Source organism: Sinocyclocheilus rhinocerous, unplaced genomic scaffold, assembly GCF_001515625.1.
Source record: "Sinocyclocheilus rhinocerous isolate Xijiao unplaced genomic scaffold, SAMN03320098_v1.1 scaffold1069, whole genome shotgun sequence".
Taxonomy (NCBI): Eukaryota; Metazoa; Chordata; class Actinopteri; order Cypriniformes; family Cyprinidae; genus Sinocyclocheilus; species Sinocyclocheilus rhinocerous.
Window position 1 is genome coordinate 1535800 of NW_015635541.1, and position 27345 is coordinate 1563144.

General features: G+C 35.4%; 1 long non-coding RNA gene across 1 annotated transcript; it reads right to left on the minus strand.

Annotated features, from left to right (window-relative positions):
* Nucleotides 1-1767: 1767 nt before the first annotated feature.
* LOC107747304 (uncharacterized) lies at nt 1768-26096 on the minus strand. Its single transcript, XR_001640785.1, has 3 exons — nt 25835-26096; nt 5975-5982; nt 1768-1777 (listed from the first exon to the last, which is right to left on the minus strand). It is a non-coding gene; the product is annotated as an uncharacterized LOC107747304 (long non-coding RNA).
* Between the last annotated feature and the right edge of the window lie 1249 nt (nt 26097-27345).

Genomic DNA, 27345 nt, shown 5'->3' on the forward strand with positions numbered 1-27345 from the left:
TATTAAAGTAAATAGTGTGAATTACAATAGTATAAATAGTGGGAATTTAAAACTGGTTACTGTCTTCTGATAGTTAGCGAAGCATTAAAAAATAATCTAAACTGATAAATATCAGACTGGAGATTAAAATAATAGCAGATTTGTCTAATTTTAAATGAGTAATAAAAACTGAGATGAAAAATTTACTTAAGCCAGAAATATAATTTTACTATGGTAAAATAAATGTTCAGCGATATCTTCAAAAGACTTTTGAATTTTGGCGCACTTTTTTTCTCTATATAATGTTGATATAGTAACTAGTAAATGCTGTAAATTTGGTTATGCTAGCATGTGTGGAAATATTTAAACCACGTGTGTTACAACTTACCCCGCGTTACTTTGTGCCCCGCGCTCCCCTATACAACGTCATCTAATACAGCAGCGCTGAGAACTCAGACCGATTGCTGTATGACAAAGCACTGCGAGAGCTAGAGAGAGCAGACAGCTCCGAATGCTTACGAATCGCTTTCGCGGTACTTTGATGTCATACGCCGATCGGTCTGCACGCTGCTGCTTCAAGTTGAACACACCTATACAGTTCGCCCTCTGTTGGAATAAATGCGGTAACTTCTCCCCACCACCTCTTAAGCCGGGCTCACACTACAGGAGTTTTAAAATCCTAACCGATTATGAAATCTGGTTGCAGCACACACATAAGGAGAATCTTTGCAAGAGGGAGCGCCTCACGTGATCTCACGCAGCAGATCGTCATTGATATTTCAGTGATATTTACATATGTTAGTTAGTGTGCTAGCTGCTTTCTACACTCACCCGGTACATTCAAAACTGAGGCGATTTCACTCCAGTGCTTCTCTTTATCCTTACAGTTGTGATACGTTTTCGACACATTATACAAACAGTGGTGTTATTATAAAACGTCAAGAAGTAGTTTCCTCCGTCTCCACTATCCAACGGGGCCATACAGCAGCTGTTTTGCGGTCGCGCATTGGCTATTGTGAAAGTACTGACGTAATCATATAGCGTCATCATCCCGATTTAAATCCTAAATTATCAAACATTTTGATATGATCGGGGCGGCCCCGATTTGTGTGCGAGCAGATCGGGAGGTGCAAGATTCGATCGGTGAATGCCTCACATTAGCAGGAAATCGGGGCTAAATCGATCGGGCTAACCTATAGTGTGAGCCAGGCTTTAGGAAAAGTAAAATAATTAAATATAAATCGATTCTGAGATAAACCAATCGATTTTTAAATCGCTTTTAAAAGAATCGTGATAGTTAGGTGAATCGTTTTTTTCTCCCACCCCTACCAATGCTACAGACGGAACTAGTCTTTGGGAAAAACTATGAACGTCACAAACATGTTGTGGAGCTATACTCATTGACGAGTCAGAGAGTTTTGGGATTATCAAAAGATTTGACTCAGAAAATCACCCCCACGCCCTCCTCAACCTTCCAGGTCACCCTGTGAGGACGAGACTCTTCAAAGGGAACTTCCTGTCTGGCTCCATTACACACATTACATGCTTGAGTCTCTGCAGAGTGCCGATAGAGTTCTATCATCCTTCACGGATTACCTTCAGCAGCAGCAAGTATTGTGCATTACCCCACCAGTGCCTCACGGAGGGAAAGAGAACACAGGTTAAAGACGAAACTGGGGCAGGTATTCTCATGAAACTCAAGTCCACTTCTCTTTAGGGACAAATGGGGGCTATGATCTATTTTTAACATTCAAGTCTCTGCCTGCATTAGCATTAGAAACTGCGGGTTTACTACCACCTATTTAATTTCTGCACCTGACGAGGGCTGATGGTAGGCTTTTAAAGTTTTCATATTTTAAGAAAATTCATTTTTTCTCGTATTTTCACTGTATGACAAAGACAGGAATATTTAGCTTTTTGCACTAATGCAACAAAATGAAGAGCAAAGAATGAGCATTAGTTGAGTAATTGGTACTTACTGTACATATTTTGACTAATTCTGATGCTAGTACAGAGATTGATGGAAAATGTAACCTCAATCTGGTTAAAAGAGATAGAGACAGACCGAATGGATGGATATAGAATGATAATAAGATGGATAGACAGACAGAACGGATGGATATAGAATGATAATAGGATGGATGGATGGATGGATGGATGGAATGGTAGAACGACAGATAGAACAACAGATACTGTACGTAGAAAGATCGACAGAAAGTCATGATAGCTGGATAGATAGAACGACAGACAGAATAGTATAATGACAGAAAAACCGATAGACCTACTGCAGATAGAATGATAAATAGAACCATATATAGATGAATGATAGACAGACAGATGGATGCGACACAGCGACAGTTAGACTGTCAGATCGATAGAACAGAAAGAACAGATAGATAAAATGATAGATAGAATGGTAGAACAATAAAGTGACAGACAGACAGACAGACAGACAGACAGACAGATAGATAGATAGATAGATAGATAGATTCGACAGAACAACAGTTAGACCAACAGATTGATAGAACAGACAGATACGATAGACAGACAGACAGATAAATAGATAGATAGAAAGACAGACAGACAGACAGATTTTCTGTCAAATTTGGGCTGTTTGGCATTAAAAGTACACAAACTCAATTGTCCAGTCAGCGATCTCAGTTACAGACTCAGATAAGCACACAAACAGCTCATGGACTCTGCTGCTCCTCTATTAGGCAGCATCTGAATTTAAGCTGCCCTGAAGAATGACCCCGCGAGGCTGTCACAGAGGTGTCAACACTTCCCAAGTCATTTATCTCACATAATGTCACTGCTGTCAATCACACAGCAGCTCAAATCTCCGACAGCGCGATGTGGGAGCCATGCTAATGAGAAATGCATTGTTATTCTATGACAAAATCACCTCAAACCATATTCTCCAACTGAGGACACCAAACACCACAGGACTGCTGCTATTTAAAACACACTCAGAACACTATGCGCTGCATTCTGTGAGCAAATGAGGATGTATAACTGCACATGCTGTCATTTATTTATGTAACTAGTATTGTATTTAGTGAATGTGTCCAACAGACACACAGGGGGGCTACTGAAATAAAGGTATTTAAATATTTAAAGATATTTACAGTATTCAGTCAGTCATGTGATCTTGACATGAGGCAACCCTCTTTATGTAAAATAAAAAATGGCTTTTAGCAGGCTACTGATATGACTGGAGTCGTCATCTAATATGTACTGTACAGAATTTTAAAATAATTTTTAAAAAGCACTATTAATATCTAACTGTAAAAGTTAATTATAATTAAGAAAAATGTAAATAAAAAAGTATCTGAAAAATGTAAATAAAAACAATTTAAATAATAAATGTAATTATTTAATAAATCATTACAAATTAAATAGAACAAATAATAAAAAATAATAATAAATAGTTAAATTATACATATATATGTATATGTGTGTGTATATATATATATAATTAAATAATAATTAAATAGCCAATAATAAAGCTAAAATAGTAAATAAAAATAATCAAATAAAAGTGTGACACCTACTCATGGTCTTCCATTCTTATTAATTTACTGTCCTAAAAGCACACAGATGTGAAGAAACCCAGCACAAATCACAGTTAAATAAGGATGAGAAGCCAGCAACACAATAAGTAATTTTAAGGAGTTACTGGTGACATATTTCTATCTGTCCCATGAATGCCTTTACACAATCTCCTTCACCATGGAAGATTTATGGATATCAGGGGGAATCTGCATTCTTCATTTTGCTCTTCTGTGTGTCCTTTTTTATCACCACAATCCCAGCATGCTAAATTTGTTCGATCAAACATCTAATTCTCCTTCCATGCTCACAAAGGCCTCTTAAAGATTTTATTGACTGAAGACACTAGAGGGTCTGTCAGATTGAGTATTGCCTGTGAGGGACAGTCCTTCAGTAAACAGCCATTTCTATTAGCGGCCTATTTCAGCAGGCGTTCGGCTGAAGGGGAGCGGGAGGTCGGCTCTATCTGACCATTGAAAGCTCGACAATGGCACTGAAGACCCAGTGGAACGCAAGATGTGTACAAATCGATACAAAAAGAGGAATTGACGTTTGCCCTAGTCCTTTGGGTCAACAACAGCCACTATAGTCTCGGCATGGAAGTCTATTAATGTTCACCTTACAATAGGACACACACAGTGAGCAATGAAGCTGAGAGCTACTGGCTAGAGAGATTGAGGTGAAAAGGTTCAGATGTACATAAAAGGTCTTCAGATACCAAGTGACAAGAGATTTGTCGCATTTGTCTAGGAGTATCAGAAACTCATATGAGAACAGACCGGTTTGATGTCCCTTAATGTCCATCAACACATCAGCATGCTTCTCTGAGGGGATGGACGCCCGTTTACATACAAAAACAAGGTCGAGGGGGTCAAAATCTGGAAGGTTGAGCCACAGTCTCCTGACAAGCTTTGTAATTGACCATGACAACTGATTAGTGCTGCTAACCGCAGGCAAAAGCCCTCCACAGAGCTGACTGCAGTTTATTTAAAAACGGCAATAACAATACAGCTGCATTTAGATATTAAAAGCAGCAGCATCATATTCCACAAGGGTCAACATGGTCAAATCTCTCTGAGGATGCAAAATGACTCTCTGAACGCTTAAAATGAAACCATTACAGGCTTTTAAAATCAACATGAAATTATAACTACATTTCATATTTTTTAAATAATATTTTAATAATATATTAAAGTATACATACTACAATATAAATAAATGAACAGATAAATAAATAATAAAATAAAATAATATAAAATAAAATAAAAATTATTATTATTGTTGTTGTTGCTGCTGCTGCTGTTGTTGAATATGCTGTAATACTCAGAAATAAAATAAGTAAAGCTCATTAATGAGCCACACAGCTCAGGTTTGTGTGTTCATATTGACATGCTCCAGTAGAGGGTATAATACCTAAACCAAATACTAAAGCACCATCCCATTTTTAATTGAATCTATTTAGGGGGGGGTGGAATTATATCAAGCAGACAGAAATTGAATTGCTTGAGTTTATTCTTATATACTGTTTATTTGAGTGTATACTGTAACATTTGCTAATTAGTTGTTTTGTCTGGCTTGAGCAAAAAAAAAATCATGCATAGAAACCATCTGTTTGGGGAAACATTTATGGAATTCAAATCATTTAGTTATGATGATCTGGCAATGAAATGTAATATTTTACTTTGTCATATAAAATGTGGAAACACATCTCAAAGCTTCCTATTTTCATTTAATACAGTGCTTGATACAAATATATCTTCACTACATACTGGTTTATATATTTAATAATAATAATTTAATAATTGATGCATTTAGCAGACACTTTTATCCAAAGCGACTTACAGTGCATTCAGGCTATACATTTTTTACCAGTATGTGTATTCCCTGGGAGTTGAACCCATGACCTTTTGCGCTGCTAACGCAATGCTTATAATAAATATTAATTTGTATTTATATATTTTATTATATATATATATAATAATGTAATATAATAAAGGTTTTAACATTTGAATACTTAAAACAATGTAAATTATATTCATTAAAACTGTGCAGTCCTAATAATGGCAAAGTAATTAAAATCCTAAGGGACATACATATTGATAATATGTATACCTTGTGCATTGTGCACTGTATATAATGAAAAATGCTATTGTCAAATGCAATTATGCACATGCTAAATTAGTAACTCACTACAAGTTCTGGGAAGCATGCAACACATGAGGTGATTTTAAGTCAACACTGTAGAGTCTTGTCTCTGGACACCTTCATTTATCCACATGCCTTTTGGTGTAATGTTACACACATGCAACAATCTTCTCCAAGGGACCGAAATATCCAGGGGAACCTATTAAGAGCATATCCATGCATTTATAAATATGCAAGCAAAGAATTTGCATAACATTCATACTGAAGAAGTGATTACATTATGCTTGTCAGGATCAACCAGCGTTGCTAATGTAAAATTAATGTCTGCACATGAATCTGTTTTGATGACTTGATGAAGGTTAAAGGATCATGTCAGGCACACCGACTGGCATAAATAAAATCAACACTAACCATGTTAGTGCAAAGAGTCAAATTATGAATATAAAAGAGAAGCACATTTGACTAAAATGCATACGTTCACCATTTTTGGCTGGATTTTTTTCACATGAAGTCTTTTCATCTGAAATTCCAGGAACTCTTCAATTAGGGGGCCTGAAGGTGGTGAATTACAGTAATTTTTTTCACATTTAGTTATTTTTTATATTAAAAATGATTTTCCATTAATACACCTATAGTCTCATAGTGGGTCTTTTTTGCTATTTAGCAGGGTATTGTATGCCATATGCCTTCTCGAGTTTACCAAGACAATAAATCCGGTGAACATTCAAATGTTTTGTAGAAGTTTCGGTCCAGTGAAGTGGCAAAATGAAATTATGCAAACAGTTTGGATATCTTACCTTTTACACTAGATATCTCAATACCTTTGATAATATTAGCTTCTGAACAACACAGCAGTAACAGTTTTAAACAAGATTTACTATCTATATTTGCACAAGCAGTCAAAATGACAAATAAACCATTTAAACAAAAACATAAAAATTATTAAATTTTAAGAAGCCCGTATGAAGTTCGAGAGATACAGATATTTCAAAACAACCATACATGTAAATAATGTACTGTGTTCTCTCAGTCTGTTGGATGTAATGAATTTCCCTGGCAAACAATCAATAACTGCTTTTAAAATGCGTTCATACCAACAAACTTTTCACTGGACTTAAAAACCTCCTCTAGATTGAATGTGACAAAGAGCTTGCAGGTTATAAGTTTGCATGTATAATACTGCATGCTAATAGACAATAACCAACAAATATTTTAAATAACCACTGGAACTACTGGTGCTGGAACCCAAATTACCTGTCACTGGTTCTCCAAAACTTTGGAGAGCAGAACAATGCAACCTTACAAAATCAGGCCAAAATAATCAAGACATTCAAACATGCTAATGAGCTGTTTAGCATTTTAATGAGGAGCAGAAGTGTTGTTGTTCTAGAAAACTAGTATATCCAAACTCAGACCAACAAAATATGATGTTATGGTGAGAATAAAAGTAATCCTCAACTTTCAAATGTGCGTAATTTTAAATGTAAAATACTTTCTCCAGCTGAATATGCAGAAACAAATACAAAACAGACATTTATCACATTTAGGTGCATAACGGCATCAAAGGTGGCTTTTGTGAGCAGCTTTCTCGAACTTAAAAAGACAAAGACATGGACTTCAAGGATGCGTGTGAATAAAGTCCACAAGACTGCAAGTCTATATCATACTCATAACAGATACTCACTGTACAGCCAAACTCAATTTGGAGAGAATTGTTATTATTATTATTATTATTATTAAGAAATTAATATTAGTATTACCAACATTTATAATTACATTTATAATTATTTTTTAATAAAAATACTGATCTTGCATTAAAAATAGCCTGATTATTATTTTTTTATCATCATTATTATTACTATTATTGTATAATTTTATTTATTTTTTTTATATATATTTTTTAGTGTGTGGCAACAGATACTCTCGATAGAGCCAAACTCAACTTGGAGAAAATGTATTTAAAAATGTAAACAAACAATATATAATGCAACAATGTGAACAATACTATGTATTATTATTATTATTAATAATAATAATAATAAAGTTATATTAGTATTACTAATAATTATAAACATTACTTTTTTATAAAAAAATACTAATCTTTTATTTAAAAAATAGCCTGAATTTTATAATAGTGTGTGGCAACAGATACTCTCAATAGAGCCGAACTCAACTTGGAGAGAATTTCGAAAAATGTAAACAATAATATTTATTATTATTATTATTACTATTACTATTATTATTGTTGATTAGTTTATATTAATATTACTAACAGTACATATTATTATATTAAATATAATTATATAAAATATTGATCTTGCATTAAAAAAAAATCAGAATTTTATAATAGTCTGTGGCAACAGATTTTAGAATAAAATGAATTTAGAATAAAACGTAAACAAAAGTAATATAAATATAAAAGAATACTACTATTGTTATTTAAAAAGCAAATTTTTCCAAAACTCTTTCAAACTCCTAAAAGTCCTATACAAATAAAAACTGAAAATAGCCTGGCAAATGTTATTTTAGGCACAAGTTATTTTGTGTATTCTAGCTTTGGGAAGGCTGACAGGGAAACTATGAACAAGAGTTGCAGCTTATTTTGGGTCAGGAACACATGAGCTCTCTCCCTGCATTAGTCTGTGTTCACTACCGTGTCTCAACACACTGCAAAGCGTCCATAATTAGTTTGCGCCGTAAATGAGTGAACGCGGCGGAGTTCTACGTGTTTGTTTTGGTCTGTTTGTTTATCGAGTCAGCTGGCCCCTGGGGAAAAGGCAGTATTTGATGGAAATGCAGACGGGAGAACGGTGCTTAAAAGTGTGTAAAACGGGGGGAGGCGTGTTTTGGGAAGAGCAGCAGTCGTTTGGCTGCCGAGGCTGAAAAGAGAGCAAATCTCTGAAAGCATTAAGGGAGCTCAGAGCTCCAATTCTGTCTGATCCACAAGCATCTGTGGGCAAACGCTTGTGGAGAGAGTGAAGCGCAAGGTCAGAGGAAATCATGACAGAATGAGGGTGTTTGAGTGCACGGGTTGGGGTTGAAATGCATTGCCCACTACGCCACTGATCCACAATCCCATAAGGCCGTGCACCTGGGCCCTTATGGCCGCATGATCTTGAGCACAGAGCTGAAAGCTCCCTGCAGAGAGTTCATTACACACATACATGCGCACCACACAACAACACACAGCTGCTACATCAGGAGATGAGCAATTTCATCTGTTTACTGTACACACATCATGGTGGCGGCTATGATGCTAATCAGGAGGACACAACATATTCTGTCACTCTCCTATATTTTACTATTTATATTATACTGACCTAGTCTCACCTTTGACTAAAAACTGATCCACATTGAAGCTTATTTTGGCCAAAAACTGACAGGAAATGATCCCCTGACTGAGAATAATCAAAAACAATTTGCTCAACTGAAAATTTGTGTATAGTCGATTGTACAATAAAATAGTGACATGGAAAAAATGTATTTAAAAATTGGTGAGGGATTCTCATGAAAACTACAGAAAAATAGCATAAAATGTATTTCAAAAACTAATAAACACCAAGGCTACACCTAATGCTTATTTTGATCATTATCAATAATAATAATAATAAATACACAAATACATTTTAAAATGTTTGCCCATAGTTTGCAAGCAGAAGGATATTACTACTAAATTACTAAAATAATAGGATACATTACACTAAATTATGAATAATAATAAATACAAATAAATGTAAAAATCAAAAGCACTCCTCTAATCATAGTAACACATTACAATCACTTTTCTTGTAAATGTTACAGACCTCTTGCATTTATATACAGTTACATTTATTATCCTGTTACTGTTCTCATACAAATATTGCTACTTGCATTACATGGAGAATTTCAATTAAAATTGTTTTATCAAAATTATTGCCTGACAACAAACATTTCATCAAATTGAATTTTTTTTTTTTTATCATTAAACTGTTTTTTTCCTACTCCATCTGTTTGAGACTCACTCAATATCAACACAGGTCTTTATACAAATTGGAAATACTGACTTATATTTATATATTATACATTACATATATTATTACATTAAATTTAAATATTATACAGCTTACCCATGTGAAACTATAGGAGTATATTTGAAGTTTAATAAAGTTCTTTCCTGTTTTAAACAGGTTAGGTCATACATTTTTTTCTGGCATATCTCAATATGTGCATACCTATATGCATTGTTATGCATGTTTCACTACCGTAAACAGAAGTCATGTCACTGACAGAGCACACGGACACAACTAATTAATAATAAGCTTTGCAGTCTATTATTTTCATTATACACTATTATTGAATTTATAGTTGCTGCAGCAGTAATACATTTCTAGTGTAACTACAAGTAATTGTAGGTAGTTTCCTCCAGATATTGACTGTTAAAATAGTTTTTCAGGTGGAAAAACCTTGACAACAGATTGGACAGTCAGTTAACATACTATGCACACTATAGGTGACCCAAACTACCAAGAACCAGAATTTAATTGCAGAGTTCTTCACACAGAAAACATCTCCAAATATTAGCTCATTTAATCGTTCTCCTAAATAATTTGTAAGGGATTTCAATGTGTTCCAGCACAGCAGAAAACGGAAGGAAAGGCCTGATGAAACACTGTACAGCACAGACCTGAATTCTGTTGAATGATCGCTTGGTTAGGTTGGCTGGTTGACTGACTGGAGACAGTTGATGATGCAAGAAGGATGTAACATAGTTGATGTGTTTCTACAGAGTCGGCCTGTCAGTAATTCTTCCACTTACAGACTTGAAAAGCAAGATAAAAGACATCAATCTGATATAATGAGGAACAGTCTCCTCTGGCGTAACCACAGCCAGGATTCAAAACTAACTTTTTGCCACATCTGCCAAATGTGAGCAAATTGAGAAAATGATTGGCCATATTTATTTTTTACTGGTCATGTAAATGTGTTCACAGTTTTATTTTTGTCCTTATGACAGTTGGATTCTTTAGTCAGTATATCATTTCATCTTAAATTATGCAGTATATTGGTTATATACAAAGTCCAACTGGCAAGTAAATTCTTAGTTTTGTTTGGCACTTGGAGAGTGTTAATTTTGTCTCTGCATATTCACTACTCCACTGAATCTCGGTTGTTTCTCATTATTCAGCAATAGAGACCAAACTGTGACTTTTGTTTGTTTCTCCAAAAAGACTCTTACATGTCACATAACCTCCTGTAGAGTCCCTGAAAAGATCAAAAGTGTGTCTCAAACTGTGCTGAAAACAAAGTAATGAACTCAAACAGATATTCATATTCTTTTTACAGGTTTAAAATTATTTAAAAATCATTTTTTAAATTATTTTAATATGTTCATTGCGGTTGACCTATAACGCAAATAAAGTGTTTTGCATATATTCACAAACAAATAATATTTTCAACCCTAATTCTAACCCTCTGACTGAAATCAATGTTTAAGGGGTGGCTCCTTTAAGGATTGCCAGTAAACAGCCACTGTTATGACTGGCTAACATCATTGCATATGAAAATGTATCAACGTCTCCTCACTATTTCATTTGAGTAAGTGTTTTGAAAACATTATCCATATAAATGACTGAATGACAGTGGGTGGGGCTGCATTTAAAAGCTAAATCTGATGCAAGGTTTTTTTTCTCGCTTTAACACAGCTTATTTACCTGAGGTGATGTAAAACAATTCATCAATGTCTTGCTCTAGAGGCAGCCTTATGCTAATGTATTACCCCGTGTGAAGTCGCAAATCCCACAATATCCAAACAAACCGTTTTGGAGCTTGCTTAAATGCTTTTTTTAGTACTTGTTTTAAGATATGATGCTTGCAGGAAGCTTTAATGGTACAAAGACCACTTATATGTCAAGAGATTACTTGGATTTCTTATATCATGACCCCTTTAAAGTGGAGTTAAAATTTACCATGATGTCAAAACTGACTAAACTTTTACAAATAAAAGTGCCAAACAAAACATTTTGGGTTCCCCAAAGATCGTTTCAGTGGACAGTTCTTAAAGAACCATTTTTTCAAAGAACCTTCTGTGCAAAGAAAAGTTTTAATTGATGGCAAAGTTTCTTCATGGACCCATAGATGCCTATTTTTAAGAGTGTATTCTAATTTCTTATGGAATATTGCAGAATTTATTATAAATGATTCATCATGCACATCATTATTTTTTAAAAATTCATGTGCTCTCGTAATCCTGTAATCATAATCAAACTTCTCCCCTGAGAAAGCGTTTCCCGCAGATATACATCACAATAGAGAAAAGACGATCACACTTTTCCGTTTCATGCAAACTTTAAATGAAGCAAAATTAAGAACTCCATTAAGTCTTCTGAGATGTAAAAGAGTAATCTCAGTGCAATAAAATAATCCTTTGAGATTAGATAAATATACTGCATGTAAAAAACTGCTTTATGTTTGACGTGTCGAAGTCGAATTCAATTCTCCAAAATGTATGTTTGGGTGTATTTATAAGTCCTGAATCACTAGTGTTTTTTTGTTTGTTTTTTGGTCTAAGGGGAATAAAGCTGATTATATTGGGCAGATGGCATCATCAAGTGTTCTCTTGCTATCTTGGGAAGGACTTGATTAATTTAATTTGAAGACGGGACATTGCGCTTTGCCGGAAGGCTTAATATTTTATGACGAGTCACATTGGGGCTTTTGGCTGCACCTGTGAGCGGGTAAATGAGCTGGCTTAAGGGCAAAAAAACCTTGCATCAAATTTAGCATGATGGGATCAGTAAGACAGTAAAAGCAGTATCCCCATGATTACTTACAAGCTCACATTAAGTGTAAATCCCAGTTTCCACCACCTGTCAAAACAGAACTGCAGACCCATACACAAAATGCGAAGCACGAGGTGACAACTATTCACATGTCAGCTTTAGGGAAATCCTTATAGCCTATGAGATTCTTAGCATCATTACTTTGATGTGTTGGATATAATTTACCATATTAGTTGCTGTGGGATAGGCATGTTTTAAAGCATCAGTCTTATTCAGGTGCAAAGAGTTTCATTAAACTGAAATACGATGGATAGCGGGAGGCCTGCTGTGCTCTCAGCTGGTGCCGTGTGTATGGAGACGGGCCCAGTAGAGCAGAGGGATTCAGAATCCAGCTGGCATCAGTCAATAATTCATTTCTGTCAAATCTCTTCCTGACCTTTTCCAGCGTTGTGCATGACAATAGATGTGATGGAGCTCAGTGACGTCCATTAGATGGAAATAAGGAGGCTGTATTGTGTCGCTGTAGCATAGAAAAGCTGTGTTCTGATTCACAGGGTGCTCACTGCACTCTACACACTCAGCAGGGGATATCTGTAGGAGTTAACTTCACTTGACAAAATGTACTTATTTGGAAAGCTCTAGAAGATCACATACTGTAATATTAAGGTCATGCGGATTAGGGGGTTTGATTATGATGTGCTTTGCTAATGTGCACAAATACTACATGCACACATATTATAGTGTATATTTTTGTAAAAGAAGGATGCATTAAACTTATCAAAAGTGACAGAATGTTTTTGTAAAATTACAAATGTATTTACTATTTCAAATGTTCTTTTGAACTATTTATTAAAGAATCATGACCAAATGCATCACAGTTTGCTAATAAATAAAAATAAGATTAAATTAACAGTTTTCAACATTCAAAGTATTAAAGGGGTCATATGATGCGATTTCAAGTTTTCCTTTCTCTTTGGAGCGTTACAAGCGGTTCGTGAATAGATAAGATCCCTAAAGTTGCAAAGACTAAAGTCTCAAACCCAAAGAGATATTCTTTATAAAAGTTAAGACTGGTCCACGCCCTCCTAAAACGCCTAGTTTAAAGGGCTCATATGATGCTGCTAAAAAGAACATTATTTTGTGTATTTGGTGTAATGAAATGTGTTTATGCGGTTTAAAGTTCAAAAAACACATTATTTTCCACATACTGTACATTATTGCTTCTCCTCTATGCCCCGCCTTTTTGAAACGCGTCGATTTTTACAAAGCTCATCGGTCTGAATAGGTAGACGTGGTTAACTCTTAACTTTTATAAAGAATATCTTATTACAAAGATTACAATGCCGATTGTTCTGACTCACAGTCTGTAAGTAAGTTTTCATATTTAAAGAATTTGCCACTGATGATTCAAATGCGAGTTTTGGGCAGTAGAGTAGCACTTGTTGTTTGTCATTTCTCCGATCACAAATGCAGACAGAGTTTTATGTTTACGCGGCGCGATGCAACGCAACGCGTAAAAAGACAGTATAAGTCATTATAATCAGTAATTATGTCCCCAAATGACTCTGGTCACGCCGGGACACGGCATCACAGTATGGTGAGGGGCGTAACATTTCCGTCTCACGCTTGAGGCTTTTGAGCATGAAATCATCAAATTATAATAATTTCTGAAGGATTAAGTGACACTGAAGGCTAGTTGCTGAAACTACAGCCATCACAGCAAAAATTTAAAAAATATATATATTAAAATAGTTTCTTTAAATTATAACAACATTCACAATATTACTGTTTTTACTGTATTTTTGATCAAATTAATCCAGGCTTGATGAGCATAAGAGACTTGCTTCAAACACAACAACAACAACAAAACAATTTTTCAAATAAAAAAACAATATTTTCGGTAATACATTAATAACAAAGCATTAGAAAATGAGTTTAAGTGAATTTAGGCATCACGACATTACTCATCATATGTACAATGTACAGTCTGAAAAATGGATATTAATTTAGAAACTGAAGTGGTAAATAAATATCATACACACACACATATACAGTACATACATACATACAAACATACACACAAGCATATATATATATATATATATATATATACATACACACACACACATACATACATACATACACACACACACACACACACACACACACAACATAGGTTGATTAATTTGCCATCTGTAAAGTAATATATCAATCTACAATTGTTTTTCTATTCTATTTGTGGTGCATACACACTCCCTATGATTCTGAAATCTCACTTAAGCTGGCCGAATACCCAGTGAAGTCCACTTCGCATGGCCCTATCAGTGATTGGAACGTTCCCAGAGTGTCTGACAGAAGGTGCGTGAGTCAGATGGAGGGTGAGGGCAGTTTCTGAAGAGGTAGCAGTTGGTGAAGGCTGTTGTGCTATCTCTGTGTGGCAGAACACTGCTATGAGAGAAAGCCACTCTGACACTTTTAAAGACATTATGTAACCGGCCGTCTGTGTGATTGACACAGTTCCAGCCATTAAAACACCCAGAGACGAGTAGAACAAACTGGACAGGGTTATTTGGAAATTCTGTGACACCTTCTCGGCCAAAACCAGTGTGTATAAGGCCAGTCCAAACTCTCCTCTCCATGAAGAAACATAAGAGTTACTGCACAAAAGAGAAAAGAGGAGTAAAATATGAATGAACGAATGAATAAATCCACCAAAGCTGAAATCTCAGCTTCTTCTCCAGAGAGCGTGACAAAAGCCATCACATCATTCCTGTCCTGTTGCAGCCTGTCTGAGCATCACAGCACTTCCATATTTAATGTTGCTTCCTCTCATCTGTGAATATTGCGTGCTGCCTGACACCCTAGAAGCTCTCGCTCCTCTCCGCCGCTGATCAGAGCACATTCCTGCTCTCTTCTCCTCCCTCACGCTCTAGCAGTCAGCCGGCCCGGCTCATAGTCTGTCGAGTTTGTTCCCTCTAACACACGCTCAACACTAAGAGGGAGATTAGTCGAGGAAGCCTAGTGCCCAGATCTATGCAAAATGGCATGCTTATCTCACATTCATGAATGCTTTTAATCAATAAGTCATCTACATCTGCTGATTGTCTGGGTCCTCCTGTGATGGCTGCTAAGTGGGACATTCATTCTGTTTAGTCTCATTGAACTTATAAGAAGAACCAGAAAACGTAAAGGAGCTGCACTGATGCATGCAAACGACCTGCATTTTCTTATTAGGCTATACTTTAATTGCTGAAATGTAAAAAATTTCAGCACTATAGCATGTGCTAAAGTGGCAAAAAAAATAAAAAATAAAATCAAGATGCATAGATTGAGCCCTATTCGCAAAACTCAGCGTTGTGCTTGGTGCATTTAACATTAACAAACGTTAATGTATTAAATATGTTAAAATACATTCTGTCTATCTGTCCATCTATCCGTTTGTCAGCCTTTCTGTCCATCTGTCCATACGTCTATTCATCTGTCATTCTGTCTATCCGTCCACTCATCTGTCAATCCGTCTGTCGGTCCATATATCATTGTCTATCCGTCCATCCATCTGCAGTGTTTCCCCTGCCATTATATTAGGGGGGCCCCCCGCCCCCCCTTGAAGGTCAAGTTAATAAAAAATTTTATATAGCGCCAGATCACAACATAAGTCATTTAAGTTTACCTTTCCTATACCTTGTTGTTTTATTAAACAAACTAAATAGCCTTATGTTATTTATCTTATTTACACGACGGCATGTCATTTCTGTCTTTACATGGTCGTGCGTTTACAATTCTCCTCTGCTCTCTGTATCGCGCACGGCGGAGTTCAGCCCCGATGTGCACACGTGCACACACGCACACAAAGGTAGGGCCTTATACAATATGAAATTGCATACGTTTCATGATTTTAATTAATTATACATGCTTTTTGATTAATAAAATTTTATTTAACCATTAAAAAGGAGTCCAGAAAAAAATTAAATCCAGAAAAATTTAAACGGAAAAAACGGAATTTAGACAAAATATAAAATGGAATTTGGAAAAAAATAAAACTGATTTCATAGGGCCCTACACAGCTGAGCACACTCCCACCAGCGGACCGAGCGCGCGTCGGAAAATATGTTGCATCAATCATCCCCCTGATCTGTCAATCCATATATCAATCTGTCTATCTGTCCACCCGTCTGTCCACCCATCTGTCCTTATATCATTGTCTATCTGTCTATCCGTCTGTCAATCCGTCTGTCCATCTGTTATTGTCTATCCGTCTGTCAAACCATTGGTCCATCCGTCCATCCATCCATACATATCATTCTGTCTATCTGTCCATCCATCTGTCAATCCGTCTGTCCATCGGTCTATACATATATCATTCTGTCTATTCATTCATCTATCTGTTAATCTGTCTATCCATCCGTATATCCATATCACTCTGTCTATCAGTCCACCCATCTGTCAATTTGTCTGTCTGCCCAACTATCCGTATATCATTGTCTATCCATCCGTCTGTCCATCCGTCCATCATTCTGTCTATCCATCCATCTGTATGTCTCTCTGTCTGTCATTCTGTCTATCCGTCCACCCATCTGTCAATCCGTCCGTCCATTCATCTGGCTATCCTTCTATCCGACCATTTGTCTGTCAATCCAACTGTCCATCCATCCATCGTTCTATCTATTTGTCAAGCCAACATTTAAAGTTATAACTTTTCTAGTTAAAAATTACAGTTTTAATTTCTTTACATTCATATTCATTTTAATTTCACTTCCTTATATTCAAATTGTGTCTTTTTTTACTTCACTGTAATTTAAAAGGCATTATCAGTTCAAATAATGGCACTCAAACAAACTGATTGCAATTCCATTTAGTGTCACTAGTGGTGTAGATATCACACACTTCACATTTAAACTCATCATCAACTGCAGTAAAAATCAATAAGTATTTTATAATCCCAAAATAAGTACTACTGCCTTTAAGCGCTTCTGACAAAAGATGAGTCATTCATATTTTCATAGCAGTCTTGAAACACTTTAGTTTCGTAAATATTTCAGTGTTTTGGAACAAATTTTTGGGAAGGGGATGCTTAAGTGGATGTTTGTCTACTATATTTGTAACTGCTGTGTCTTGGCTCTAAATGAGAGGCAGGTTTAGCCCATTAGCAGGCACATTTTAAAGGGTTTTGGCTGACCTGCGTAATCTAAAACGAGACACATTGCTTCTATGCATTGTTTGGTCACATGTCTGTGTTCCTAATGCTTATGACGCAGAGCTGGTGGTTGTGCCATTATGTCAAGCAATTTTCAAGGCCACTTTTATTTAAAGTCAAAGTAATCTCTGGCTGCTTCTTGAAAAGAACTCAACATTAATGAAGGCAACAATACACCACAATTAAAGCAATAGGTCACATACTTCCAGGTCTACATACACGCACCAATTGAGCAAATGCACATAAGATGAAATGCTAATGGAGTTCTCTGGTTTAAATGCAAAGCAAAAGATAGCATGTCAATGAATGGATGCACGGATGAAAGGATAGATAGATATACTGGGGCACAGAAATGAGGAAGGTGGCTGGCACTTTATTTCATCACTGTGGTTGTGAAAACTGAAGGGCTCTTTTCCCTCCTCCAGCACCTTCTGCCCCGCTGTTCCATTTTTCCTCTCGCTCTCATACATTGATTGGAACTCATGAATATTTAATTTCTTTTGTAAAAAATAATTTTTAAAAAGTGGCTCGACGTATTAACAGGAAACTCTCTCGTTCTCTATTTTCAGAAAATATGAACATGAAGAAAATGAACTTGGAAATGAAGGGCTGTACTATAAGCTGACTTAAGGATGCGTTTACAACACATTTGCACAACTTTTTGCATGAATCTAGCTATCTAGTTTAACCTGCCACTAAATGCACTTTTAAAAAATTGATCAAAGGTTACAGTAAAGGCATTGATAATGTTACAAAAGCATTTATTTCAAAAGCTTTTATTTCATATAAATACTGTTCTTTCGATTCACCAAAGAATCCTGAAAAAATGCATCAGAGTTTCCACAAAAATAAATTGCTGCACAACTGTTTTTATCAATGATGATAATAAGAAATGTTTCTTGAGCACCAAATCAGCATTTTAGAATAATTTCTGAAGGATCATGTGACACTGAAGACTTTAGTAATGGCTGCTGAAAATTAAAAATTCAAGCTTTGCATCGCAGGAATAAATAGTAAAAAAATAAAAAATAGAAAACAGTTATTTTAAATTATAATATTTCACAGTATTTTTCCATCCTTGGTGAGACTTCTTTAATGTTACCGACCCCTAACTTTTGAATGATACTTTCTAAGCTACAATGTGCTGCAACAGAATATTTGTTCTTAGTAAATTTCCCCTTTAGTCTTTCAGTAAAGTTGAGGCTAGATCTGTAGGGCAAACAAGGGGTCAAAAATCGTGTCAACTCTCCAGTGTCACTTCAGAACACTGTTACTAGGCGGATTTGAAACTAGGTCATGACCACCGAAGAGAGGAGTTCAAGCAGGCTGTTGCTTTTCTGGAGTAAAGCAAAGCTAATTTAATTATGATGGAGTTATACTAGTCATCTTGCTGACATGGGTACCAATATTAGGCACATGATGATAGAAACCTTCAGGAGCTGCTTATTGCTTTTAGAAAAGTATGAGAAATCTGATATCACTGAACAGAAGAACTGCTGTTAACACCTCCTCACAGGACTTTGAATAATTGTAAGTGGAACATTATTGGTCCTGGCAGCCGGATGCCTCTGAATGCACACCTTCAGTGGTCTGGATAATTATGATTTCATAATGTTCTCAAAAATCTGAATAGAGCAGATGTGCTGCTTTACGAAAGAGATCAAGCATCTAATGCCCCGTGTTACAGAAACTTTCTCCTTGCGTCTTCCATATTTCTCTCTTCCTTTTCTTCAGAAGGTCCCAGGGACTGATCCATAAGACATCCAAAGCCTGTCCCGTTGCTCAGCAGATGCTATATTTAATAAATGAAAACGTTTGAAGTTCTAACACTGGGTAAAAAACTATTTTCTCAGAACAGCAGTGAAACTCTTCCTTACCTTGAAACTTTCTCTACCTAGATTGAAATTTTACTGTATTCTCAGTGTTAAACCTAGTTACTAATTAACCAGTATCTCCAGTCCGTTTTTAGCTATTTGGCGATAATGGAACACAACGCAAAATTAACAAAATATTGCATTCTAGGGCTGTCAAATTTTTTTTTGAATTTCGAATATTCGTCGAATTTAAAATAAAAATCCACATTCGAATGCAAAAACGTTGCATTCGGATGTGGATTTTTATTTTAAATTCGACGAATATTCGAAATCTTAATTTTTTTCGAATGTGCGTTAAGGAGGCAGCCTTATCAGTGGCGCACGAGATGCGATGACGATGTAAGTGTCATTGCACTTAACATTATGCACTTTTTTCACAGATAATTATGTTATTTTATGCTTTAAATAAACGTGCATTAGTAATATTTTGCTCGATACGCCGTCTTGTGGCCTCAGGAGAGAAGCCAAAAGCTTTTCTTCACCCTAACTGAAATGATGCATTTTAAATTCGAATATAATTCGAATTTTGATAATATTTAAATAAAAAATGTGAATTTAGTTTTTCAGCCATTTGACAGCCCTATTGCCTTCATTGTAAAATGTAGTATTCAAGTACAAAATATACGTACCTGAAAAAATGTGTACTCTTTATTGGGTTTGTATCGTTGTCCTGTTGTTTGTAATTTTCTTAAGTTTTCTAAATGTTTTCTCCAATTTACAAAATACTGGTAAAAATGAATTACTACAATAATGAATCATGATATTTATGTACTTAGCAAAGTGATTGATAAAATATATGATAATTACAATTAAGTATATTTAATTAAACTTAATTTTCATGCCTGTTCTCATATTAAACTAACTAACAAAAAACAAAACCAAAGAACAATAATTGTATTGATTTGAAAGACAATACAATGAATACAAATGCAAGAAAAACACCACACTCTTTTTTGAAAATGTGGTGGCCTCATCTGACCTTGTCACCATATTTTGACCCATCGTCCCATAGCCTGTGTGGGACTTGTTTGCTCTGTGTTTGCTGTGAGGGAATTGTCAAATCTAATGAATTAGTTTCCTAACAGGAAGAGACAGAAATGTTTGGCCTGCGAAAGGGTCGTATTGATTGCTTTGAAGCTGGAGAGCCAAGTCAAATACGAGCTGCAGAAACACTTTGTCAAATCGGATGTGAAAGGTTAAGTTAAGCGGACCGTAGGACTAAACGCACCTCTCTGTCTGCATTATTTTCAGTGCTTCAATGAGTGGTGGAGCTGAAACTAACGCAGTGGACTGTTTTCAAATCACAGCTATAATCAAATCAGCACCACTGACTTCACAGTTACACTGAGCTACTGAATGAGTCATTTCTATCACGTCCCGACTAGATTAGCACAACAACAGAGCAAGGAAGCTGCAGACATAAAGAAGTCATTTGTCATGATTGGTACGTAATATCGCAGTAGGTTGTTAAAACCAGGTAACGAGGCAATATTTCAGCAGTTACACAGTGTGAACCTCACTGAGAATGTAATGCAGCTCATTTATCACACAAGGAGGCAATATCATATTTTAATAATGGACATGAACACCTTTGTCCAAATCAGAATGTGCCCTAACAGCTAAATATTCAGTTTAGCTCATCAGTTAACAATTTATCCAAACATGTGAACAACATAATTACTTTATGAGCTAAAAACTCCAGCGAATTCATACTCCACAGGTTCAATCACTTATAATAATAAGGCACAGAGAGAATATGCTTTACAATTTAGCACATAATTTGAATTGGCCCTTCATTCATAAATTTGAATACAGGTATATCCAACATATGTATATATGTTAAATGTTAAAATACATTTTTGATATATATATATATATATATATATTTTTTTTTTTTAATAAAAAAAAAATCATAATAATTAAATAACAGCTGACAAAGGCTTAGTCTTAGTCTTGATGAAATAATGTCTGCTATGCTCTTGTTTATTTCTTATACCAAGAAATGGCCGTTAGATTTGTAATATTGTGTGAGTAAATTATGAAAATTATAACAAAGGAAATAATGAAGGAATAATCGAAGGAAGGACGTAATTGCCCTCAGTCTCCTCTACTCTCAGCTCCATTCAACATATTTCAATTCATTTAGTAGATTTCCCTTCAAAATTAGTAGAAAATCCCCCAAAATTATACTGAGTCTTTCCGGGCTTGCCCATAAGTAAATGATCAGTCTTTTTGCCTAAATATTCTTAAACATTCTTCTCAGGCACAGTGGGTCACACATACCTGTCCAGATCTTGACACAGGGCAGCGCTAAGTTCACTGCTAATTGTAATTCACTAGATGTGTTAAATCCCACCGCAGAGTCATGTACTGTATCTCTCTTTTATGCCACTAAATGATGTCAAAAGCCAAAAGAATGAAAACAAAAATAAGAATAGGCCAAGTTCCTCCTCAAAGCTTAGGAGGTTACAACAGCCAAAACAAAATCAGAAATGGTATACATTGCTAAAAACTAAAATGTCATTATATTTTGACAACAAATACGGTAGTTTTATTACTGCTAAAACATTTTAGATGAGAAGGTGTTTGAATGTATTGTATTGAATGTCTATAAAACTATTATGAATGTATGAATAAACTCACTGAAATTGCAGATGATTCCTGACACGGTTACCCATGCATCATTATAAATGAATGACTTTCAGCTGCTTTGTCACTACAAATAGCTGTCAGTATGAACGTCCTTTACATACAGCCGAATATACAGTAAGCAATTATCAGTAGGTTTTAGAAAATCAGATGAAACAGATGAGTAGTAAGAAATGAGCAATTTTGTCAATTTCAAACACTATGTTTAAAAATAAATTAAAGAATTGTGATCAAATGAGATGCAACATGCTCTTCCTGCGAGGACATGTATCTGAGCATCATGGAAACACACAGAGACTCATCTGTCTGATGAGATCTAAGCTGGCTACCCCATCATATACAGCAACATCATGAATTTTAATGAAATATTCTCTTGTGGGAAAAAAAACCCCCTCAGGTGTCAAAGTCTGAAAGAAAGATCTCAGATTTTGAGGGTAATTCAATTTTGAGGTGTCACTGCCTTCTTCGACCTCTATGCAAATCCTTGGATATTTTTAAACTGGATTCATGTTTTAAAAATTTGCATTTTATGTCTTCTAAGTTTTCAGGGAATACAACTGTGTAAAATAAAAAATAAAATAAAATAAAATAAAATAAAATAATAAATAAATAAATAAATAAATAAATAAATAAATAAATAAATAAATAAATAAAATAAAATAAAATAAAATAAAATAAAATATGGCTAAAAGGGTTGAATGGCTGAGCTTGGGAAAGCAATGTATAATTTGTGTAAAAACTGTGGGGAAAAAAGAGATTTGCTTGTCCTACTGTACACAGAGTCCAAAGGATGTTATTTCTTCCGTGTCACAGTTTTTAAAAATGTTTTTGTAACAGGAGGAAGTCGTGCGGTAACTCTACCGCTGGTAATAAAGTAAGATGCTAGAAGCAAAACATTCTTTAATGTATTTTTGTAGTTTTTATTGGTTTTCAGATATGAAAGTACCTTTGTGACTCATATCATCTAAATATTCTGGCCCCTCAGGTCAGGTAATTGAGGTCAGTAGCAGCTGAGCTACTAATTCAAACATTTTGAAATGTGCCTCAGATTGCAGCATGACACAGCTCCTCAAAAGTAATGAATAAATCATAAACAGCAATGACATGGTGGGAGGACTTCCCTGCTTCTCAGAAACCCCAGAGAATCAATTAATCCTGATTACCAGCCCAACCATTTCCAACATCGCTCTCCAAGATGAGTATGTGAGCCAAAGCATCAGCTAGTCCAGTATGCAATATTTATCAACTAGATTTCTACATTTCCAAATGAATATTGTGCATGGTGCTTGCCCATGTGTGGTTGCTAAGGTATTCTGAGCATATCTAGCACATTTCTGAGCTGCCTTCCTTTCCTCCTTGCTAAAATTGTGTATACATTTTTTGATTTATTATTCTGGCATGTAGCATTTCATTACATTCAAAATTAATGAAACATGGTTCAAGAAAAGATATTCTCATTTGCCAAATGAACAACCTGTTTTTCATCATTTCCAATCAGCTTTGGTTCTGTGTCTGGCCGCCGCAGCTTTTGTGGTGTGGAATGGAGCTGAATTATTGAAGGGAAAGAAAAGATCCTTCTCAGAAGAAAGTGAAACTGTTATTGCAGCCAGCAAAGTGCAACTCAAGAGAGCTTAAATCATGAAAGCTTTACTACATACTCCAAACAAGTATGCATCTGATGCTTTCCACAAATATGGTGCAAAATAAGGCCTGAAAAGGCCTCATTTTATATGGTTTGCAAATTTTGGACATCTAAATAAAGTCTAAATATAGTTTTGGCAATAAACATGAAATAAAAATCTAAATTACAACAGAATTTAAATTAAACTAACTATATATGTTAACAATAGTTAATGCAATAACAAAATAATAACAATCAATAATACATTTACAGCATCTATGGTCTTAATATATTATGAAAAACGCTGTAAAATTGTTAGTTCATGATAAATTATTGATTAAAGAAACTTATTGTAAAGTGTTACCAACTAACATTTACTATTCATTAAAAATGAATGATGGGTAACATGGTTGAGCTTATATTTACTTGGAGACAGTCAAGAAGGTTAAGCCAAACAAATGCAAGTGAACTAGAAATGTACTTTATTTTTAACATTAGAACGTGTGGTTCTGTGCCAAAACCACTCCCTAGCAGAATGATTTATTCAAAAGAAACAATATAAATATAGCAACAAGAGAAGTTCTCAGCATTTGAGTAATCACTTTTCTCTTACAGGACAGTCATGGGACCTCAGCAATATTCAGGATTTAGTGGTTGAAAACAGGTTCTTTTTTTGGCTGGTTATCTCCAATTAAACCTTCACTATGATTAACTGCATCTGCAGGGTAAAGTTTCTTAGCAGCATGGCATGGACCAGCGCAAGTCCGATTCTGAGCTCAGAGGGTGGGCTTGCTGACTCCAGTCTGACCTGAGACAAGATATATAGAGCCCAACAACAACTGCTCCCTCTCTGTACCCTATAACATTATTAATAGCTTCCACTTTTGGCCCGAACATTTTCCAAAGGGCACAGCAGTACATATATAATACACTGACAATATATTATTCTTATTGGTTTCATTTTATTAGAGAAAAAATAAAACTTATATATATATATATATATATATATTATATATTAGTATATTAATATCACTATAATTAGTATTACTATAATATGTGATTATTATATGTATAATTTATTTATAATGTAATACTTAAAGGTGGTATATAGGTAATCAGAACCATTAATCTTGCAGCTGAGTCAAATACTGAGTCTTTATTACAGGGAAGATGCTACTGTATGCAAATTGGCTATTTTGTAAAAGGTAGTTAAATTATCCAAAATGACATTAAACTGTAAAAATATGTTGTTTAATTACAAAGACAAAGCTAGATTTATTTTTCCTTTTTTTATTTGGAAATAAAATTACAATCGGCAGAACGGACAGGGCTGTAAAAAAAATAAATCCAGTCTCCTGGCAAGCACAGGGTCTTGGCACACAGACACATATTTCAATAGATGAATCCAGTGCTGGCAGCAGGCGCTACGCAGGGCATCACATGCCTTCACAGATGCCACTCACACTCACATTCCTGCTGTTTGTTTCTCTCACAAGTCAGGGTTTGTTGTTTTTAAGTGCACCAACTGTGTGTGGTTTTATAAAAAATATGAACAGTAATACAAAATGCAGTGTGCTGGGGGAAATTCCATTCAAACCATAATCAGATCACGCAAACATCGCAAAACTGAATATTTATTTGATCAGTACTTCTCTCATCAAAATGGTCTCATCTCTGTTCCTCTACCCTCTTTTTATGGTTCCCTATATCTTTCCTCTTCACTTTTTTCCTGTCATCATGATTTACTGCCCAGCAACACCCTAGCAACCACTCTGAACACTTATCTACACAGAAACACCCTAGAAACCACTCTGAACACTTTAGCAACTCCATGGCAACACCCTACACTGTAAAAAATAAAAAGTTGAGAAAACTTAAGTTTAAGGCAACCAGCTTCAGCAGATTTTTGAGTTTTCTCAACTTGTTGTTTTCAGTTTATACAACAAAAAGTTGAGAAAACTCAAAAATCTGCTGAAGCTGGTTACCTTAAACTTTTAAGTTTTCTCAACTTTTTATTTTTACAGTGTAGTACTGTAATTTCCTGTCATTTTGACTGACCTACTATGCAGGGGCGATTCTAGGATTTTTTCAACTGGGGGGCACAAGAGGGGCCACAACTAATACAGAGGGGCCAATCTTATATTGTGTATTTATATGTAGAACTGTAGATATCTGAATCATTTAAAGTTCAGTAAGCTTTAAAATCAGCAATAAACAGAGATACCTTATCAATTAATAGCATTTATTCACTGCTGTAAATCAGAACAGTCAAATACAATTTGTATGAACTTTTCACGTTTAAGAAGTGAAAAACTGTAATAAAAGAATCCAATCTATGAATAGAGTGCAACTCACAAAAATAATAAAACTCAACATTAAGTTATATAAACTTTATAGCTGTCCAATGGTCATGCCTTAACTTTGCAAATTCTAGTATTGCATCCTTCTCATGGGCATTTAATAATTTTTTATTTATACAATTTTTTTGGCTCATTTTATCTGTAAAAGAAAACATACCTAATAATTATGCACATCTGAATATAAGTTTTTCACTTCCAGCCTTCATGGACAATTATAGTTCACTTATAAATGTGTCAGCAAATACACAAAGGTATACGGAGGTAAGTGCACACAACAGCAGGTTTATTAACCGAGCAGGCAGATGTAAGCAAGACAACTGATCCAGGTGAGTATTAGGGGAATGGCAAGGGTTCTGGGTTCTTATCTGTGAGGAGTAATGAGTCCTTTTCCAGGGAATCCTAGGAGAACAGCGGAGCACGGGGAACAAAGGAGTGTAGGAGCTGAGCAGCAGGTCATCGGGGGAGCTTGGAAACAGGTAGAAACCAGGTAAGTAAGCATAGCCAACTGTGAGACCAGACAACTGTGACAGCGAGGAGAGTGCAAGGATATAGGGAGCTTTGTAACTATTGCCTATTTTACATGTAAAATGAAAAAGACATACCATCAGGTCCAGTTGGAGCAGTGTCAGATGTGAGTGGAACCTCAGACTCCGCTTCTGAAGGTGGGTGATGAGTATCCATCTCTTCCACATCACTGTCACTGTCATCTGTTTCATCCCTAGAGACAGCTATAATACAGAGGCATATTAGTAAAATACATGGTTTTTAACCACAGATCATGATATTTGTTTAGTGTGATTTGGATTTATGCATTCATAGTTTTAGAATAGCACTCAGGAGTGCACTTTTTCTGTACGATACTGAAATTAGTACCAGTATATCAATATAGGGACTTCTCTGATTAAAGCAAATGTGTCGCCCTGAATATACCCAAACTCATGTCACTGTCCACTTTCTAGCTGGTAGCTGGTCTGTTGAGGGTGTGTACGGGGCTGTTCTGACCTACACTCGCATCTTCCTGAACCAAGATGTCCAAGATGTCTCAGCCAGGCTCTGAAATCACTGCGTGTAAACCATCAGACTGACTCTCCCTCACTGGCTGGCATGGCTTTTTCTTTGCAAAAAAATACTGAATATCTCCCTGCCTTTTCATCCTGTTACACTGTCTGAGGTAACAGAGGTAAAAAAAGAGGAAAATTATTATTTGTTTAAA